A 9,967-nucleotide genomic window follows, 5' to 3' on the forward strand; every position below is an offset into this window, starting at 1 on the left:
TCTTTCTTTCTTTCTTTCTTTCTTTCTTTCTTTCTTTCTTTCTTTCTTTCCTTCTCTCTTTCTCTCTTTCTTTCTTCTCTCCCTCCTTTCCTTCTTTCTTTCTTTCCTCTCTTCTTTCTTTCCTCTTCTCCCTCCCTCCCTCCCTTTCTTGCTCTCTCTCCCCCTCCCTCTCTCTTCTTCCCTCTCTTCCTTCTCTTTTCTCATTCTTCCTCCATCTTCTCCTGGCTTTTCTTCCTTCTTCCCTCCCTCTTGGATTTATTGTGAAAAGTCAGCTTTTAAATATTTGTGACAGCCACCTTTCCGTGACCTTGGTAACCCATGCATGGCAGGCAGCTATGAAAGGGGAGGTTTCCACCTGCTACAAAGGCTACAGAGACATTCCTGTCAGCAGTGAAAGGTGAACAATATATGGCAGATAAATTGAGCACATTAAATCAATGTAAGTAGCAGCACAGAATTATAGAGAGAGTTTGGACTAAAATGGCTACATATAACAAAGGAATTAAAAAAAAAATGACAGCTTCTTCATTACCTTTGTTTTTACGAATCTGCACTGACTTGTCAGGACGACCATTACTGCAGTGTTGGAATGGTATACAAAGAAAAACAGAACGCAATTATTCAGTGTGAGCGGAGGTTCCTGAAACCTCCTGCCTGATCCTTCCCATGGAAGTCAGCGAATTCAGCCACGAACACTCCTGCAGGGAAGGAATAAATCAAAGCAAACAAAATAAAAAACCCAACATCTTTTCATGTTTGTTTCTATTGTCCTTTCTCTGTGATGGTGATCTCACCTCCCTGTTTTCCTTTAGTTAGGAGGTTTTCTGACTGAATCAAGGAGAGCCAGTAGCAAGAAGGTGCTGGAACAAAGTCTTACATCAGAAATAATTATTGGGCCACCTCCAAAAGCTCACACTTTGGGTTGCTCAAAGTCTACCATTTATTTCTACCTCAGCAACATCAGGAGTCTGTGATCTTTTAAAACTTTTAAAAATTTGTTTGGAGGCTGTGCTTTTAACCCTGTAGGCTGCATTCATTACCACAGTAGTACTTAAGTTGTGTATGCCTGTGTGGCTTGTCGGGGGTGGGGGGGTGGGCAAAGATTTTCTCGTGTTCAAATCTCATTTACTCGTGGAGATTGTGAGCTCCTTGAAGGAGATACTCATCCTGACTGGTACTCATCCTGTGATAGTCCCCCACGTATACTCATAGGTTCTCACTAAGCATTTGCTGCCTGATCGACGGTTTGCTTTGACTACGCTTCACCTGGGTTTGTACCCAGCAACGGCAAGGTGGATTTCTCTTTGGCAGGAGCTGTAGGGTTCCCAGTAACTGGACTTTTCTTCTCTCAACAAAAGAAGAAGGAGAGGCTGAGCCTTAGTCTTCCATTTGTTCTAGAGGCCTAGAGGCGATGTGCCATCAACAGAGCTGTTCACCAGCGGAGCTGTTCCAGGTTTGCGGTATCTGTGAGTCCAGGAGAGGTGGCGCTCTGTCTGTAAATGCTCGCGGAGGCGGGTAGGGTGAGGACGGGGGAGTGAGAGCACATGAAGAGAAAGCTCGCAGGCTGTGGGCTGGTCTTGCTTCCCTCCCTCCTTCAGCCAAGCCCAGGGAAATAAGAGAGGCAGACAGCTTGAGGGTAAAATTTGTAATGAAGCAGGCTCTCTGGAGATCTGAAAATGTTAGTTCTCCTTGTTCAGAGGGAAAGACAAAAACAAAACAAAACAAAAAGAAAACAAAACAAAACAGAACAACCCTAAAGACCAATCCTGGGGAGTCAGTGGTGTCTCCTTTAGTCTCCATTTGGAAATAAAGTTAAGACACGAACGTGGACTTGCACCTCCGAATATCATCAGAACAATTTTCCAGACTCTCACTTTTAGTTTTAATTCTCGAGTGGGACAGTTCAGTTGTGACACACAGGTGACAAATAAGCCGACAGGCAAGGCTGAACTGATCTTTGAGTTTTCAGGTCATCTGCTCACCGACCCAGGTATCCGATTCCAAAGCAAACATATCACGTATCTATTAGGATCCCTGGAGGCAGTTCAACAAAGCAAAAGGGCAGGTGAGGATCTGTTGCAGACTGCCGCTGTGTCCAAGTCACTAAGATTTCTAGAGTGGAACGTTTCATTTTCTGACTTTTTCCTTAGATCAGAACGGCTTTTCCCCTGGTGAAGATTTATGGGAATTACAGCTATTTAATTGGATAGACTGATAAAAGTAGCAATTCTATTAATTACTGTTCTCTCTACCATTGCTGTTGAGTCTTTCAGAGGTATTCACGGCTCAGTTATCTGGAAACATCTTATAGCTCCAGCAATTGTGGTCAGCTTCCTCAGCCTCGGTTCTTTTGTTTGCACTGAGGTTGTATGATGCTATGGCTTTATGCAATATTACTTCTTGATTCATAAAAATGAAATATTGCTATGAGGGGAGGTAGTAAATTTATTCAGGAGAATTCTCCAAATAAAAGATCCAGAATATTAATTCCATGCTAAGTGAAAGCTTGTTCATCTGTACCTCAGTACTTTAATTTCATATGTACTTAGTGGCCATGGGGTATACGGTTAGACATTGACTTAACAGAGATAGTAAGCTGCATGACTTCTTATCCTACAGCCTTTGTATGAACTGACCTACCTAAACTTTAAAAAAGGTGTCTGTTATACAAATGAATGCTTAAGAGACTAGGTGACTTCATATTCTCTATAACATTCAGTTATTACTTACTGTGGTGTGTGGTGTAGTTGGGTGCAATTTTCTTAATCAAAAGGAGAAACAAAAATAATTTTACATGCTTTATTTATTGGCATTTGTTGGATTCATAATGCATAGTATTTTTAATACAGAAATAATAATTCTGAAAATAAAGCATTATATTTTTGTGACTCTGCCTTAATCTATTTCACTCAAAGCAACACACTATATTATAGGCTTTTATAAATTGCATTCTTGGAAGGATATGTTACATGAATAAGTGTTTGCTGAGGCTCAAATCTATGCAACACATTAAATTCACTTTTGGGGTTGATTTTAATGAAATGTCAAGTGGCTTTTGGCTAATCATTAGGTGGTAGAATGCTTTTCCTCTTTAGTTTAACATCATTTAACAGTTTTTTTACCTGCTCGGTTTCAGGCTTTTTGGTGGGTTTTGCTCTACATACTTTCTTAATGCTTTTGAGACAGCTTTAAAAATGTTTTCATATGTGTTTTTGTGTGATTGAGTTGAACACCTAATACTGGTTTTTATGCTATCTTTAAATCTGTATAACAGGTCTCAGAAAGTCTCTAAGGAGAAAGATCTTGGTTGCTTCTTGGGGCTATAAAGTTAAAAAACATTCCTCTATTCTTGGTTAATTTCTTTCTTTCTTTCTTTCTTTCTTTCTTTCTTTCTTTCTTTCTTTCTTCCTTCCTTCCTTCCTTCCTTCCTTCCTTTTTTCTTTCCTTCCTTCCTTTTTTCTTTCTTCTGTCTCCTTCATTTCAACAGGAATTGAACCCAGAGCCTTTGCATGCTAGCCATGAGTTCTACTATGAGCTGTACCCCTAGCCCAGAGGTTTGTTCAGTTCTTGGGTCTTTAAATTAAGCCTGAATTTTCAATCTTAAGGTGGATCCCTCAAACTTGCTTCATCATAAGCATCACCTAGGGTGTCTCAGACAATGGAATGCTTAAGAAAATGAAAATGAAAATGTTCTGAATTTTCTTCAAAGATTTTGATTTCTTTGGTATAGGACAATACTCAAGAGATTCATAGAATTAAACAGATTTGAAAAAAGGGCTGCTGAATAAAGACCAGAATCAGAACATTCTTAGAAAGGAGTTAAATAGGAGTAGTTCAATTAAGTTGGCCTAAAATACTTTTTAAATGAGAAAATTAAACATTCTACACATACATCATAAAATTGGGGGAAATTCGTCTTTTGGTCTCTGTAAAAGCATAACGTTTTAGAAGCATATTCATGTATAGCTTTAGAAACCACTAGAGCCTGCAATTTGGATTCTCTTCACACTTGCTATTAATGAAAGAATCCAAGATTGTTTGTTAAAATGACCAAATTCACTCTTTCACTAGCCCCCTTAGCCAGATCTGATGACTGTTTGAAATTTCATTCGATAGTTCTCATCTTTAGCTTATTGTTGAGAACATGGATACTTCTTGGGAGGTTTGTCTGCAGAATTTTCAATTACTTGTGAAATTCTGAATTATAGTAGCTACAGGTAGAAACGATCATGCCCTCCTGGATGACTTTGTGACGGTGAAACTTCTGTTCTGGACTCTCCTTAGCAATCAATCCATTATGAAATAATGACCAAGCTTGTTTTTCTTGCCCGAGTGTACCACAGCCAAGCCCCCATGGGTAGAGACTAAACCGACTTCCTTAAAACACACAAAAAAGTTTACCGTGTGCCTTCTCCCCAATTTTCACAGTTTTATTAGTTTTTAATAAGCATTTTCTCACATCTTGGCACTTCCAAATGTTTTAAAATTATTTTTTACTAGCGGCTTCCATAATACACCTGTGGAGTAGGTCTGTGCTTTTAGACCTGTTCTTTATGGGACAGATGTGAGCAAAAAAAGCAAAGAGCAGAGACCATTTCACCTACGCTTCCATCCTCACTCTCTACCACAGGCAGAGGGAGGCCTGGCCTGCTTACTTATCTTTGCTGCTGTATAAACTGTGTAAGTGATATGATTCCCGTACACGGGTGCTTTCATTTCATTTTATCTCCATAAAGAAATCTCCTCAGAAATATGATTTATGGTAAGTTTGAGAGAGCAAATTCTCCAGTTCATAAGTGTGTCACTAAAACAAAACTAAGTAACAGCAACAAAACTTCTAAGTTCTATGTATTTCTAGTTGTTGAGATTAAATTCCATAATGCACTTTTTAAGTTTAATCACATGACACATTAGTGTAATGACATAATGACTTGTGCACAACTTTTCTTTATGAGGAAGGTGCTTAATTTACTGAAATCTAAACGTGATTAAGATCTACGAAGTTTTATTAATAACTTTCTGATTCTTCAGCTCACCCTTCGAAGCAGTCCTTTCATTTGACCTATCTGAATGCACATGAAAAATATCACAGCTCTGAATATTTCATTATTTAACATTTTTATAACTCAGTAAGTTTCTGCAATCATTTTTTCTTTAATTAGTTAATTGAGTCACTTACTGCACACTTGAAAATTTGAGTTTGAAGCCCTAATAATGCCTTTTATTCCTTTCTTTCTTTTACAAAAGATTCATAACTGGAGGAAATGGAGGCATTAACACTAATTCAATAAGAATATACCTGTATCGAGTAGCTTCTGCAGTAACATTCATAAACTTAAAAATCACAGATGTTCTCTCTCTTCTAATCTATATTGAAATTAATTGATAGCTGTTCCTTGCTCATTAAAATGTTTCCAATAAGATGCACTGTACTGATAAGTAGAAGGGAAGATGCAAGTTACAGAAGGTTAAAATTACCAAAGTTATTGTCATTACTGTGTATATCTATTTGTGTAGGATTTTTTTACAAAATTATGCTATTTTTGTGTCATTGAAATATGAATTTATTTCTGCCTTTCCCGGAGGGAATTTAAAATTGCTTCACACATTTTACATTTTATGTATAAGACTAGAAAGCACACAGTGTAGCAGACAGAAGTCTAAAATCAATCAAAAATCTCTAGCACACAAAATTAATAAAAAAGTGTTTATTCGTAGTTAATAACCTGTTAAGCAAAAATAAATTCCCTCTTTAAAGCCAAACTAAAAATAAAAATTCAGATTTAGAAAAGTTTAGTTTCTTTTTCCCACAGATCCAAAGGAAACAAAACATACATTTTTGAGAAATATAAAATTATGTACAATACATTTGTTCTTTTTTATAAAAGCTAAGGTGTACAAAACAATAAGATAAAGGAACTTTTGACTTTTCAATGCAATTACATAAGTTTTCATATTTATTAGTTTCTTTATCTTTGTGCTTAAAATGTTTATGCTTTACACAGTACAAATTATTTTATATTTATCTTAAATTATGGATGTCAGAATGACATAATAAAAAGTCAGTTTATCTTTTACTAATTTTTCTATTGGACATTTTTGGTGATATTATAGGGTAAAGTAATTCAAAAGAAATACAAGTAAAATAAAGTTTTTTAAGTGGAATAGAATGAGACATAAATTAAATAGAAGCAAAATCATTTCGTGGTAACTTTTAGATCAAGTTTATGGCACTAAAATTAATGGTTCTTTTTTGTCTCTTAATTAATGTTAATCATCATAATTATTAAAAAATTGACATTTGCTTATACCCCATGTTTTCTCCTTGTTTTCCGTGCACAACAAGGGATGGACCGCAGGTGGTGGTGACCTGGGCTTGGGTTTGACTCAGCAGGAAGAAACTCTTACCCTGCATTTTCAGACGTGGATGAATGCTTGAACTTGCATTTCAGCAGTAAACACTCAGATACGGAATGATATTTCTTTCCATCTAAGTCAATGGGGAAAAATGACAGGGAGGAATGCGTAAGCAAACTCTACCTTAATATGGTCACTGGCATTAGGACCGGCTTCTGTAGCATTCTCAGCTCTTCACTGTTCTGTGAAGCTACGGATTTTAGCTTTAAATAGTTTTCACCCAACATCACGGTATCTAATAGTTTAATGCATAATTCCGGAACAGCAACAATAAAGATATAATTAGTGGTCATTGCAGTCAAGCTTACTCTATTTCTTAGTAGTAGATATATTTGTTTTTAATATCTTTGAAACTCAGTTCCGGTGTGTGAGAGTCCGTTGCAGGCAAATCTTCAGCATGAGCGATCATTTCCTAAGGCGAAGGGTTTTGAGCTGGAGAATTAGTTTACCTGCAGTAATAAGCCTTATGGGACAGATCCAAAAGACAAACCTCATATCAAGGAACTCAGAATGGAAGCAACCGAGAACCATCTAGTATCAGTGATTGGACAACCACGTCAACAGCAAAACCCCAGAAAGAAACCCATCGAGCCCTTCGCAGTATTCACTCCCAAGGCATGCACATGCAAACAAAGAGAACCCCAAGACTCACAGTTCATTTGAATTCACAAGGGAAAATTTTCGACATGAATGTTGCTTTGACGTTGTCTTACTGATGCAGAGGGAAGCCAAACCTGTTTTTAATTGCAAAACCAAATGGTTTATGCATGGACTCTGCCATGCTTGTGTGAACATGTTGCCTTTATAGCATCCCCCACCCCTCCACAAGCGAGACGAGGCTTGCCAACACTGAGCTTGAGCATGGGTCACAGTTAAAATGAAAAGCCTCGCAGGGGTTTCTGGAGGTGGGGGGCACCATGTCAGTCTATCAGAGATGTCGCGTAAGTGGATCTATCTGCCTATATGTTACCACTTGGTAATTATGAATTGGGATGAAAATTATCATAAAATGTACCACAAAATGTGCAGTAAAATGCGTTTTCTAGGGGGCAGAGAGTGGTGCATGGGGAGGCAGAAGCTAGATCCTGAGGGCTTCTCATTGGCACATTGCAAAGCCTACAGCTTGTGCTAAAGGACTGTCACACTGTCTAATGTTCCAATAAATACACATATCATTGCACGTGTGGATTTGCTGCAGGCAACATTCCTAGCATTCCCTTACAGGAATGGCGAGTGTACTCAGAGCTGTGTCTGTAGAGCAGTTTCTTTTCTGAAGACCAAAAAATGCCTTCAGGCATAGTCTGTCCTTAGAGCTGTGCTGGACCTGACTAAGAAATAACACCTAATATTTAAATGATAAATGAAGGTGCTCCCTTGTGTTTGTAAGGAGCAAACCAACCAAGGTAAAGTCAGAGCCTGGAAACATTTTGAGATGAGTGTGGGATATTTGGTGTTCCAAAGATTACTTGCAGATAAGGATGAGAAAAGTTAGATGACAGGCATGCTGTTTAGGAAGGACATTCATGCTCATTTGCAAAGGATTGCAAATAAAAAGTTAATTAAATATAACTTCTGCTTGTGGGCTCAGGCTCGACGCCTTTGCTAGCCACCAGGTGCTGACCATCAACTTAACTCATTGTCACACTTCGTCATGGACACTCTTTCTCTTTCACACACACACACACACACACACACACACACACACACACACACACTGTGGCTTTAAATATTAATTTCACCCAGGGAAAGTCCCAATGTTGAATTTAAGAAGTCCTCTCTCTTCTCAGTGAATAAAATTTCTATTTTGTTCTGGTCTAATGTTAAAGACTGGTTGTGTTCTTATGGGCAAGGATCTGATTTCCTTAGTATCTGTACTCAGAGTAGGGGTTTGTTCAGTGTTGAGGAAGAAAGGATCCCTCCTAAAAATGCTTTCTGGTGGGAACTAGAATTTTCAACCAAGGGAAGCTGGGAACTTTGCCATCAAATCAGCAAAGGATCAGAACTACAGTGGGTGCTGATGTTTACTAGTCCTTGCTGTAGCCTCGTAGGGAGCCTTCGGGCTGTCTGATGAAGGGACATAATAGAGGCTGTGGCGACTCTGCTTAGAGGTAACCTATGCTCAGATTCAGACCACAGGGTCTAGCATATGCAGAACTGTCTATTGACACACTTGCATGTTTAGTAGGATGCACTGGTCAAGGCTCAGTGATGACCGGTCCATTCAGTGCAAAAGAGCAGGACCCTAGAGCACCCCATACCAGACCTCAGTGCTGTGCATGTCCCGGTTATTTATCCCTTTGCCTGCTGCCCACACCTGTGCACAGACTGGCCTCACGATGAACATGAGCACAGTTGTAAACACATATTTGCTTACATCTTCCTCCTCACCTGGAATGCTTACCCTTGCTTCTTGTGTTAATCAACTTTTATCATTGGGGTACAATACCTAACACCTACATCTTAACAGAGGGGAGATTTAATCTGGCTTATACTTTCAGGGAATTCAGTCCATGGTTGGTTGGCCCTTAGGCAGAAACATTATGGCGGAAGTGTACAGAAAGCAAAGATGTTTACTTCATGGCATCCGGAAACTAGAGTGGGGGAATAACAGAGAGGAAGTGGTGAAATACTGACATAGACCCCAAGGCCACACTTCCCACCTAGACCCATCCAGAAGTGTGTTCCACCAATCCCCTGGCTGGATCCCAAGGCCAATCAAATTGACACGATCGAGCTTATTGTCACACTTCTCATCGCAGACTAGTACTGTATTTATCTCAGTGCTCAGACCATCCCTTGAATTTTGTGACTAAGAGGATCAGGTTGCCCATTCATAGGGTTTGTACCTAACACAGGTGTTTGACAGCTGTCACTGGCCTTTGTTTCCTCTGAGGTACCCATTCAGAACCTGAAACATAACATAAAACCCTTGGAGGGGGGGCACAGTTACAAAATCGTTATGCATTATGTATCAAGAATTGTTTGATAGATTTTACAGAAATGACACACATATCTCCATTAACAAGTGTACTAATATCACCCCCATTTAATAAATATGAGGAAACTGAGGCTAAGACAATGTGAGTCATTCGGCTATAGGCACTTGCAAGAAGCCAAACTGGGACCTATACTGAGTCTTTGAAATGCCATGCCAGCCTTTATGACTTCCATTGCACTCTGAAATGGGTGGCACAGAGTGATTGCTGCCTGCCAGGAGAAGCAAGAAGGGATTTGCTATTGGTAACTAGGGTATACCTCTAGGTAGAATCAGATTATCTGCTCTTGTTTTAGTTCTATGGGATGTTAAAAGGCAACAGAAGGCTAGGGGCAAGAGGAGAAAGGGTTTTCTGTGATGTATGGAGAGGTGAATAGGACTTGGTCAGAGGTGGCATTGGGTGAGCGGATGCTGTTTAGGTTACGGGGAATGGTGGCCTGTAATGGCCTTCATGCATGGTCTGATAACAGGATGAATGACCCAGCATCCTTGTCTTCCTCCTGCAGGAGCTCAGTGGTCCAGTGAGGAAGAGAAAGCACAGAGCAAAACTGGCAG

This window comes from Chinchilla lanigera, unplaced genomic scaffold (assembly GCF_000276665.1).
Source record: "Chinchilla lanigera isolate Chin_1 unplaced genomic scaffold, ChiLan1.0 scaffold00020, whole genome shotgun sequence".
NCBI classification, from domain to species: domain Eukaryota; kingdom Metazoa; phylum Chordata; class Mammalia; order Rodentia; family Chinchillidae; genus Chinchilla; species Chinchilla lanigera.